At 45.6% G+C, this 12,370-nt stretch overlaps 1 protein-coding gene across 5 annotated transcripts in view; it reads right to left on the bottom strand.

The window, feature by feature from the left end:
- POU6F1 (POU class 6 homeobox 1) overlaps positions 1-10,093 on the bottom strand; it is a 243,556-nt gene extending 233,463 nt beyond the window's left edge. For all 5 annotated transcript variants that reach the window (XM_033939750.1, XM_033939751.1, XM_033939749.1 and 2 more), the window contains exon 1: positions 9,712-10,093. The gene's annotated coding sequence lies outside the window, so the exon portion shown is untranslated. The remainder of the gene's footprint in view (positions 1-9,711) is intronic.
- Positions 10,094-12,370: the final 2,277 nt, after the last annotated feature.

Genomic DNA, 12,370 nt, shown 5'->3' with positions numbered 1-12,370 from the left:
GAAGTTTCGAGTCGACCGCAACGTGCATGCGCGAGTGCCTTCCCACCAGCGCAGGGCGAGTCTACTCAGTTCAGATAGCTAGCTGAGAAGCCAACAAGGGGAGGTGGGTGGGTTGCGAGAATAGCTGCCTGCTGTCCCTGGATAACAACTGTTACGGTAAGCAACTTTGTTTTATCCCAGGACAAGCAGGCAGCCTATTCTCACATATGGGTGACCTATAAGCTAACAAGAATGGGATGGTGGAAGCATTGGCAACTTAGGAGAATAAATTTTGTAATACTCTCTGGCCAAAATGGCCAACCCGTCTGGAGAAAGTATCCACACTATAAGTGAGAGGTGAAAGTATGAACCGAGGACCAAGTAGCAGCTTTGCAAATTTCCTCAATAGGTGTAGATCTGAGGAAAGTTACTGAAGCTGCCATTGCTCTGACTTTATGGCCTGTGATTCGACTGTAGGTGTAATCCAGCCTGGGCATAGCAGAGATACAAGCAGCTATCCAGTTGGAGATGGTACGCTTAGAGATTGGATGTCCCAACTTGTTTGGATCGAAGGAGACAAAAAGCTGAGGAGCAGTTCTGTGTGGTTTGGTGTGTTCCAAATAGAAGGCCAAAGCACGTTTATAGTCCAGAGTATGAAGGGCTGATTCTCCAGGGTGAAAATGAGTCTTTGGAAAGAACACTGGAAGAACAATGGATTGGTTGGGATGAAATTCTGGAACCACTTTAGGTAAGAATTTAGGATGAGTACAGAGGACCACCTTGTCATGATGAAAGACGGTAAAAGGTGGATCAGCTACTAAAGCTTGCAGTTCACTAACTCGTCGTGCAGAAGTGAGGGCAATGAGAAACACCACTTTCCAAGTGAGATATTTCAGATGAGCCGTAGACATTGGTTGAAATGGAGGCTTCATCAATTGAGCAAGAACAACATTGAGGTCCCAAACCACTGGAGGCGGTTTGAGAGGAGGTTTGACATTGAAAAGTCCTTTCATAAATCTGGAAACCATGGGTTGGGCAGAGAGGGGTTTCCCTTCAATAGCCTGATGGAAAGCAGCAATTGCACTGAGATGGACTCTGATAGATGTAGACTTGAGGCCAGAGGTGGATAAGTGTAAAAGATAATCCAGAACAGAAGATAAGGAGGCACCCTGAGGCTCCTTATCGTGAGAAAACCACCACGTAGCAAATCTAGAAGCCTCTAAAATGTCTCTTACAGATTGAGAAAACTAAAGAGGAGTTATGTTAAGAGGTACCAAGCTGTCAGGTGTAGAGACTGCAGGTTGGGATGAAGCAGAGATCCCTGACTCTGTGTAAGCAGAGAAGGAAAAACTGGTAGAAGATATGGCTCCCTGCTGCTGAGTTGAAGTAGAAGGGAGTACCAAGGTTGTCTCGGCCACTGAGGAGCAATCAGAATTATGGTGGCATGATCGTTCCTCAACTTGACCAGATTCTTGAGAATAAGAGGGAACAGAGGGAATGCATACAGGAAGAGATCGTTCATTCCAGTAAGAAAGCATCTACCTCAAGGCGATGAGGAGAATATATCCTGGAGCAGAACTGAGGCAGTTTGTAGTTGTGGGGAGCTGCAAAGAGGTCTATCTGAGGTGTTCCCCACTGGGAAAAAATGTGATGAAGAGGCGAGGAATGGAGTGTCCATTTGTGAGGTTGCAGAAGATGACTCAAGTTGTCTGCCAAGCAATTCTTTGCCCCTTGGATGTAGACAGCTTTGAGGAAGATGTTGTGGCGGATTGCCCAGTCCCATACCTTCAGAGCTTCTTGACAAAGGGAGCCAGATCCCGTCCCTCCCTGTTTGTTGACATAGCAACTTGGTTGTCCGTCTGAATGAGGACTACCTGGTCGTGAAGATGTTGAAAAGCGTTGAGAGCCTTGAGGATCGCTCTGAGTGCCAACAGATTGGTATGACACAGACGATCTGTACTGGTCCAGTGGCCTTGAGCACGGAGACCATCGAGATGAGCGCCCCAAGCGTAGGTCGAAGAATCTGTCGTGAGGACCTTCTGATGAGGAGGTGTTTGAAAAAGCATGCCTCTGGAGAGATTGGAAGAGAGCATCCACCAACAGAGAGACTGCTTCAATGAAGGAGTGACTGTTATGTGTCGAGAAAGTGGGTCGCAAACCTGCATACATTGAGATGCCAGGGTACACTGAGGAATTCTGAGGTGAAGTCTGGCAGAAGGAGTCACGTGTACTGTGGAGGCCATGTGACCTAGGAGTACCATCATGTGTCTCGCTGAGATGGAAGACCGGGAGGACACAGAATGACAGAGTTGAAGAAAAGCTTCCAGATGTTGTTGAGGGAGGAATGCTCCGAGTTGGACAGTGTACAGAATAGCTCCAATGAATTGTAGATTATGTGAAGGCTGAAGTTGAGATTTGGGAAAGTTGATTTCGAATCCCAAACTTTGTAGGAACCAGGTAGTCCGTTGGGTTGCTACAATAACCCCTTGAGATGTGGAATCTTTGATGAGCCAGTCGTCTAGATAGGAAAATACTTGAAGACCATGGTTCCATGGAGCTGCTGCTGCTACCACTACCAGGCACTTGGTGAACACTCTGGGAGATGAAGCCAGGCCGAAGGGCAGCACTTTGTATTGATAATGTAGATTCCCCACCCAAAATCTGAGATATTGACGGGAGGCCGGATGAATGGGGATGAGTGTAGGTGTCCTTGAGATCCAGAGAGCATAACCAGTCGTTCTGCTCAAGAAGGGGATAAAGAGATGCCAGGGACAACATTCGAAATTTTTCTTTGACCAAAAATTTGTTGAGAACCCTGAGATCCAGAATGGGTCGCATATTGCCCATCTTCTTCGGAACAAGGAAGTAACAGGAGTAAAAGCCCCTGTTCTGCTGTTCGAAAGGAACTGGTTAGATGGAACGGAGACGAAGCAGAGGTTGAGCTTCCTGAAGAAGGGCGGTCTGGGTAGGACTGGAAGGATACTCTCTTGGAGGAACCTGAGTGAAATGAAGAGCGTATCCTTCCCTGATGATGGTGAGCACCTACAGGTCGGATGTAATAGTCATCCATCGGTGGTAAAAATGATGGAGACGACCTCCTAAAGGGGGAAGAGAAGTCAGAAACAGAATGGTAGGGTTTTAAACTGTCAGAAAGGCTGAGTAGCCTTAGGTGCAGCAGAAGGTTGAGGTTTTTGTTGCTTCTGAGGCTGCTGTTTTTTTGAGAGGAGGGCGATTGTAAGGAGCCATCCTCGGAGCAAAACGCCGTTGATAGATAGGAGCAGGGCGTGTAGTTTTGGCAGGAGCTGGCTTTGGCTTAGATCCGACAATAGAAGCAAAAGATTTTTCATGTTCAGACAATTTCTTGGTAGCTGCCTCGATAGATTCATCAAAAAGGTCATTGCCCGCTCAAGGAATATTAGCTAAGCGATCCTGAAGATTAGGGTCCATGTCAATGGTACGAAGCCAGGCAAGGCGACGCATGGCTACAGAGCAAGCATCTGCCCGGGCAGATAACTCAAAGGCATCGTAAGATGACTGGAGGAGATGTAAGCGGAGTTCTGATAAAGAAGCAAGGAGTTCTTGAAATTCAAAGTGCCTTTGAGTATCCAAATAAGTCAAGAATTTTGGTAATAGAGAAATGAGGAACTCAAAATAAGTAATAAAATGAAAATTATATTTGAGGACTTTAGAGGACATCATAGCATTTTGATAGATGCGACGTCCGAATTTGTCCATAGTTTTCCCTTCCCTTCCAGGAGGAACGGTGGCATAAACCTTGAAAGGATGGGACCTCTTCAAGGAGGACTCGACCAGCAGGGACTGATGAGATAACTGTGAGTTGTCAAACCCTTTACGATGTACAGTTTTATACCTAGAGTCCAATTGCCTGGAACAGCCGGTATGGTATAAGGGGACTCCAGGCATCGACCAAAAGTCTGAGACAAAAGCTTGTGAAGAGGAAGCTTAAGAGACTCTGCCGGAGGTTGAGGGAGATGCATGACTTCGAGCTACTCCTTAGAGTATTTTAAACCAGCATCTAATTGAAGATCCAAGTCAATAGCCAATGCTTTGTCTCGAGAAGGACTTGAGGACGTCGAGGCAGCCTGGGTCGAAGATGAAGCTACGGAAGGAAAAAGGGTATCAAAAGAATATGGAGACTTGGACGAAGCAATCGAAACCGCTGCATCCTTGAGGTTCGGAAGTGGAGACCTCAAGCGAGGAGTCTGCGGTCTAGTCAAAGTAGGAGTAGAGCAAGGCTTAGTTGAAGAGAGACGTTCTTTAGAAGAACTATGCCTGGAAGTATGCCTCGATGAAGGCCTCGATCGTCGGTGAGAACGATGCTTGGAAGCAGATCTCGAAGATCGAGGAGACTTCACCTCGGAGACAGAAGCAGCCGATGCCACCAAAGAATGGATAGGACTAGAGGCTGTAGAGCGAAGCTCCAGAGGCTTGATGGAGGAACCTCGATGCACTCCCAAAGACTCTGCTCCTTGGATAGAGTGTGTGGATTCCTTCTGAGGCACTTGCAAAGATTCTGCTCCTTGCTTCACGTGCTTGGATACCAGACCAGACACTCGCAGAGACTATGCTCCCTGCAAAGAGTGTGTAAGTTCAGACTGAGGCAAAGGAAGCGGCTCGACTTCGCGGGAGTCTGCTGAATGCCCAGGCTAGATGAGAGGAAGAAGCTTCAATCCCATATTAGTAAGGAACTGAATGAATTGCTTCTCCAACATGGTCTGGAAAGAAGCCGGCAAGAATGGATCCGCGTCTGAAACCGGACCACCTGCTTTGGCTGGAGGTTCCACCGAGGCAGTGTAAATGTGCTTCGACTTAGAAGTCTTAGGCACTTTGAGCACCACCGCTGGAACTTTCTGCTGAGCTATCTGACCCGAGGAAACAGGGGAAGATACATCAGGTGTCGTCGAAGAGAGAGCCGCTGCAAACGACGAAGGTCTGATGAGGCTCGAGGTGGAAGCAGTAGAAGCAGGAGGAATCTCAGTCGAAGGTGAAGCCGAGGGCGTCTTCGATGTCGAGGAATCAGAGGAAGAATCCATCTCGAACAGCTTCTCCATCAAAAGATGACGACGTTTAAGGGCTCGAGGTTGAAGAGTAGCACAGCGTTCGCATGACTTCGGATGATGTCCCGGCCCAAGGCACTTGAGGCACCGACGGTGTGGGTCCGTAAGGGAAATCGCACGCTGGCACTGGCTACACTTCTTGAAGCCCGTGACAGGCCAGGACATAGGAGGAAAAATAGCAGCCGCATGATCGAAGCTCTTGGGCTGCGGCCGAGTGGCCTGCCCTGGCAAACAGATGGAAGATTGAAATTTTTTTTTTTTTTTTAACTAGAAATAAAAGAAATAAATAAGAACAGCAATTCATGAAGAAAAAAATACAAACCGCGGTTCAGAGAAGGCACAAAATAACGAAGTTAAACGCAGAGAGTCAAAGACTGACTTCTCGGCTCTGCGGAAAACTGAGAACTGAGGAGACGCGCCCTACACTGGGTGGGAAGGCACTTGCGCATGCACGGTGCGGTCAACTTGAAACTTTTGGTTTCTTCAAGCAAGTCTGCTTGCGAGCTTCCGCATCCGGGCTCCGCTGATGACATCACCCATATGTGAGAATAGACTGCCTGCTTGTCCTGGGATAACCTATTATTCACTCAGGGACTCCAGTTGGAGGTAAAGTTCCCCCACCTTAATGCCTTTAACTAAGGCTTTGTGGGTGATGGCCAATGTTGCCATGAACAAAACATCCTTATCAACCATTTTTCTGGCTGCCTACACATTCCTGCCGGTATAAAAATATAATCTTGCAGTTGTCATTGGACAGGCTAACGCACCACAGGGTGGGACACCTTCAGAGATTTCTCTAGCCATTCAACATCGTAATGAGCAGGCTCATTGTAGATTGAGGATAGTGCAGAAGTATGCTCTAGGCAGCACAATGACTTTCACATCAGATAGTATAGGGACAGCAGCTGAAACCCTTATACATTACACATGTGAGAAGCTGCAGGCAAGGTAGCAAACCACTGTCTTCTGTCTTCCTATTGGTTTTTTTTTAGTCTATCATCTGGTTTCTCAAGAGTCTGCAACATTGCACAGACCAACGCCAATAGATGAAACAAAAAAGCTACAGCTTCTCAATTCTGATTTTGGGACCGTTGACAGAAAGTGATGCTGCTATATACCTGCTGTAATGAAAGCAACCCAACAGACTGATTTGATTGGGGAGGGGGGAGACTTCTTCTCATCTCAGGGCTGTATCATAGAGGAGTCCCTGCCTGAGTCCCTTTCAATTCTGGGGTTTCTTTTGGGATGTGGTCCTCCTATCTAGGGTTTGGCCTCCACAGGGCTTATACCCCAGGGTCCATAAGACTCAAGGGGAGTTTATGCTGTGGAGGTCTCACCTAGGGATTTGCCTTGGTTCTGTAGCCACAGATGTTTCTCAAGACAAGGGGATTCTTGCCATCCGGGTCTGCTACCTCACCTAGGGCTTTGATGGTGCAACTAGCCCTCACAGATAAGAGCCTCCCTAAGCTTATCCAACCATCACTTTGTTATGGTGGAAGGTTCTGTGGGAGACAGTGGGATTAGCATAAATGAATTCAGTGGCATTAATACCAGTAAATGTGCTTATATAGTCCCTAGATCCCTACCCTTATCCTCTTTCCCTTCTCTCCTCTTGCTTTGACCATGCTGGAGTTATCCCTGGGAATGGTGGAAAGGGTGGCAGCAAATGAGTAAGCGCAGTTGGGTATTACTTGACATCTGAGCCAGAGTTGCTAGCCACATGAGGTGATCACTAGATATCCAGCCTCAGCTAGATTCAAAGCCAGTGGGGAATTGATGGATGTTCTGGGAGGGGGAGGGAGGGTCAAATCTACAGTATTAGAAAGTCTATCCCTATCAGACTTAATTCCACTGCCCATTGCTCCTTCTTCCAAGCTGGTCAGGATGGTTAAGGCGGAGGGTTGGTCTTACTGTTATGTAAACTAAGCAGCTGTTTAGGGTGCCAAAATTTGGGGGCAGCAAAAAGAGACCAGAGACAGTTGAATAGAGAAATGTGGCAACTGAGGGTCCTCAGGTCCTCTCCAGCTGAAAGAGAGCTGAGTCAGCTGAGTGGAGAGGAATAAGCCTGTATATCATGTGATCAACATCAAGAAAAGCAGAGCCTGCAACCACACATTTCAACCATGCCCACAATGCCAGCTCTGAGGAGGAAGAGGGGGGCTATGACAGGCTCCCACTACTCCATTAACCCAAAAGGCAAGGGCTACATATTGAGGGAGAAAGCACAGAGAAAAGTAGAAGGGGAGGGGAAGGGGTAAGAGGCAGACCATCTGGAGGAGTAAGAAACAATGGGCAGATACTGAGAGAGAAGAAGGGGGTAGATGCAAGAGAAAGTAGGGAATGAAGAGAAGCAGGGGATAAAAATAGCAGTCGGGGATGATAAATAAATCTTGAGAGACAGAGCGGAAGAGATAGGGACAGAGGTAGTGGCCAAAGAATGATGAAGGGGGTAGGAGGGCAGATAACTGGGGAAAAAGAAAATGGAGAGTTGGTTATGGTAAGGGTAAGAATAGAAAAGTAGGGCCACCAAGTTAAATGCCTAAGTGATGGGCAAAGGATGAGGAGAAAGAGATGATGGACAGTGGATGGAGGAGAAAGGGAGTATGCTGTTGAGCAGGAGGAGAAAAAGGTGAGTGCTGGAAAGTGAGTAGGGAGATGGGAGAGACAGAGGAGGGAAGAGCACTGGATCTACTATCTTTTAATGGAGGAAGCACTATGTCGGAGCTAAAGCCACCAACAGGATACTGCTGGAACTGCTGCTAGTAGGTAAGTCAGGGTCAAGGCTGGGAGGGAACACAAGATTGAAGATTCCCCAAGGGCGCCCAGTACTCTTGAACAATCCCTGAGGCGCAGCCATCTATAGGGCCTTCTTTGGGCAGCAGCTCACTACTGCAATCCAGGATGGTGCTGAAGGGACTCTGAAATGTTGGTGTGTGTGTCCCCCCCCCCTCACAATTGGGGGGGATATGTTGTCATTTTTAGCATTTCTCTTTCGGGTCATAGTGTAATGCTCCCCTTTACATAACCTGGAGCTCCCCTAGCAAAGAGATAGATTAGAGGAAAGCTTAGAAGCCAGCTCCGTAGGTACTTAGGCACCCCCAATATTGAGCAAACTCTTTGGGGCCAATATTCAGCACCATTTAGGCAGCCGGGATTGGCTACCAGCTGTCTAAATAGCACATAGCCAGTATTCAGCAAGGGATAGCCAACTATCTCATGCTGAATATCCCAGTCTCTGGATTGGTCAGTGACCAATGTGATGTGATGTGACACAACCAGTCACCGCCAATATTCAGCAGATCACTGGTTAAGTTTGGTGGCCAAAGACAACTGCCTAAAAGGGTAATATATCTTTGATCATTGAGACTTAGCTGGTGAGCCGCTGAATATTGGCATAGCCAGCTATGTCTCAGCCAGCCAAAAATAGTTCGGAAATTCAATGCCTGGATATGGCGCCAACATTGAATTTCTGGTATCGCCGCAGATCACAGGAAATTGACAACGATCTCCCGCAGTCTGAATATAAGCCTGTTTGACTTCATCCAGGGAGGAGCAATTTCCAATGGTTTTAGCACCTGGAATCATTTTGAAAAGCTGGCTCCTATGGAGGAAGGTAAATTAAATAATGTGAGAGTAAAGTAAATATCAAAAGGTGGGGTAGGGACTAAACAAATATTTTTCCCTACTGTTTTAAATTTTAGACAATAGGATAGAGAAAAGGGGGAAGAGAAGAAAAAAAGTTTTACTAACATCTTTGGATCCAAAAGTGAATAAGACAAAAAATTAATTGGGATTTGTCCTTTGCTGCCTGCAGATCAGTAGGAAAGGGAAGGAAGGACTGATATCCTCCCAGTCAATATAAATCACTTGGTAATGATAAAATTCAAACATAAATTTAATGCATGCTAACTGAAAGACATATGACAAAACAAGAGTACAGTAACCAACTGATGACTTGAATGCATACTGTAAAAAACCGATAATAGGGTTCCTGACTGACTCCAGATTTGCCTGTTGATCCAGTCCTAGTTTTGTTGCCAGTGCATGCAGAAATTTACAGTTGTTTTCCTAATTGCGTCCCTAAGAAAAGCAAGTCTACAATTTCATGCATGCAGTGAGTTGAATCAAGGACTGGATCAATCCTTTCAGGCGAATCTGGAGCCAGGTGGCTATCCTAAGGAAGACCAAAGGGATTACACTTAAAATACCTTGTAGTTTGAAAGGGTAGAGGGTGGAGGATAAAATGAGAAAAGGAACCTGCATAATAAGGAACTCAGCAGTAGGTAGGAAAAGCGCAAGATAGTCGGGGTAGAAAAAGGTTTAAGAATACAAAAAAAAATTAAAGCAGGAACCGTGTATACTTTAATCCTTTAAAAAACGCAAGACATCTGACGGCCGCCAGGTGCACCTATTAAAAAGGTCATGGCCGGCATGCCCTTCTCAAACACAGACACAACATCCGCCCCCTCAGCAAATGCAAACGCCGGGCTCGAGCCCGATTCGCTGCGAAAAAAAGGGGAAGCGGTCGCGTGCCCTATTTTTTCCCTTTATCATAAATATATAAATTATGCTAATTAAGAACATTGCATATTAACAAAACAAAACAACTCCCATTTTTCTCTCTCTCTTGAAAACCCCCTCCTTTGCTACTTACCGGAGATGGCGCGGGCTTTTCTGAGGTGAATTTTTCCTTTTTTTATTTTTTTTTATTTGCACGTGAGAAGAAAGGAGGCGTATTTTGTAAACTGCCCTATTTTTCAGCTGACCCCAGAAAAAAATAATTACAAATTCCTCTCACAGCTTGGTGTCGGGAGCTCTGGCTGCCACACAAAAGGGGGGGGAGGGCGTATTTGCATTGATAAAAAAAGAAGGTCCTGGATTTAAAAAAAAAATTACGTCTCTTATGACTACAGTGAACCAATTTTTTCTGTCCCCGCTTGGTGGGTTTTGAAGACTGAAAGCTTGATTCTGGTTTGCAAACACCGTCCTTGGATAGAAACTTCAATGCAGTTTTTTTTTTTTTTTACTTGAATATATTTTTTGCAACTGCGTCATAAGCATAATTTATGCGTAGCAAGGACTGCATACTAAACACTGGAACTACAGAGTAAGAAAGCTAGAGGGAGTGCCTGAGTTCTTAAAGTTATAAGCACTTCAGTTTCGTTTCCCAACGCAGAAAATAAGAACCTTAGAAAATGTGGATAGTTGTAATTAACCCCCCCCCCAAAAAAAAAAACTACAACAACGTTTGGTACGCCTAGTCCTCTGATTTAATGCCACACATATACTTTGTTTGCTGCCTCTCACTTTTGATTCAAGACTTGCTGCAAATTTGATACCGAATGCCCAAACCTCTTTTTCTTGTTTTTGAGGAGATTTGTAAAACTGGCTCCTGAGCTTTTATCATGTTTCCAATACTGAAACATGCAAAATAAATCTAGGGGGAGAAAAAATGTGCCTCAGAGTAAAAGGAAAACTACAGCATTGTATGAGGGGATATAAGCCAGAAAAGAAGTCCAGTTGATTAAGGATATGGTCCACAAACAGTGTCCTAAGAATATATTTTGGCACCCATTCAGAAAAGGGAAAGTTGGCACCTACTACCCTTTCTAAATGCTAGCATATCTGGGAATATAGGTGTGTATGCATTAAGGCATAAACATTTGTAATGTCAATTGTAGAGCTAGTGTAACTATGCCCAAATGCAACAAATACACTGCTCCCTCCGTATTTGCTGTGGTAGGGGATTAACAGACCTGTGAATACAGAAAAACCACAAATAACTTTTTCATATGTTATTTGCCGTTTTCTATTAAAAACCATTGTGAATATGGTGAAACTGCGAATAACATGGTGGGAGACCTGGCCTGTTCCTGAAGGAAAGGCAAAATATGGTGAAGAAAGTGCTGGGAATCGGCGATTTTCTCTGTAAATGCTTGGAATCAGCGATTTCACTATGCAAGCTGATGTAATTGGGAGGGGGGGGAGCCAGCAAGCTAAAAACCGTGAATAATCAAAACCACAAATGCTGAAAACACGAATACGGAGGGAGAAGTGTATATGTGTTAACATATAATGCTACAAGTTAATTTATGTACAGTAATGGCCTCTTTTACTGGTTGGCGGGTAGGAAACAGAGGGTAGGGGTGAAGGGCCACTACCCGGACTGGAAGAGGGTCACAAGTGGTGTTCCGCAGGGCTCGGTGCTCGGGCCGCTGCTATTTAATATATTCATAAATGATCTAGAAACATGGACGAAGTGTGAGATAATAAAATTTGCGGACGACACCAAACTATTTAGTGGAGCTCGGACTAAAGAGGACTGCGAAGAATTGCAAAGGGACTTGAACAAATTAGGGGAATGGGCAACGAGATGGCAGATGAAGTTCAACGTTGAGAAATGTAAAGTATTGCATGTGGGAAGCAGAAACCTGAGGTACAACTATACGATGGGAGGGATATTATTGAAAGAGAGTACCCAAGAAAGGGACTTGGGGGTAATGGTGGACATTACAATGAAGCCGATGGCACAGTGCGCAGCGGCCGCTAAGAGAGCGAATAGAATGCTAGGTATAATCAAGAAGGGTATTACATCCAGAATGAAAGAAGTTATCCTGCCGTTGTATCGGGCGATGGTGCGTCCGCATCTGGAATACTGCGTCCAGTATTGGTCGCCTTACCTTAAGAAGGATATGGCGTTACTCGAGAGGGTTCAGAGGAGAGCGACATGTCTGATAAAAGGGATGGAAAACCTATCATACTCTGAGAGATTGGAGAAACTGGGTCTCTTTTTTCTGGAGAAGAGGAGACTTAGAGGGGATATGATAGAGACTTACAAGATCATGAAGGGCATAGAGAGAGTAGAGAGGAACAGATTCTTCAAACTTTCAAAAAATAAAAGAACAAGAGGGCATTCGGAAAAGTTGAAAGGGGACAGATTCAAAACAAATGCTAGGAAGTTCTTCTTTACCCAACGTGTGGTGGATACCTGGAATGCACTTCCAGAGGACGTAATAGGGCAGAGTACGGTACTGGGGTTTAAGAAAGGATTGGACAATTTCCTGCTGGAAAAGGGGATAGAAGGGTATAGATAGAGGATTACTGCACAGGTCCTGGACCTGTTGGGCCGCCGCGTGAGCGGGCTGCTGGGCACGATGGACCTCAGGTCTGACCCAGCAGAGGCATTGCTTATGTTCTTATGCAGTAATTTATATACTTACTGCACATTAACAGCAAAAACTAGCATGAAGTAAGTGCAAAACCTCTGTAGTGTATCAAGAGGGATAGGCCAGCATTTACCACATAGAACAAGC

The sequence above is a fragment of the Geotrypetes seraphini genome, chromosome 3, assembly GCF_902459505.1.
Source record: "Geotrypetes seraphini chromosome 3, aGeoSer1.1, whole genome shotgun sequence".
In the NCBI taxonomy this organism is placed as follows: domain Eukaryota; kingdom Metazoa; phylum Chordata; class Amphibia; order Gymnophiona; family Dermophiidae; genus Geotrypetes; species Geotrypetes seraphini.
This window is presented reverse-complemented; position numbering and strand designations above follow the sequence as displayed.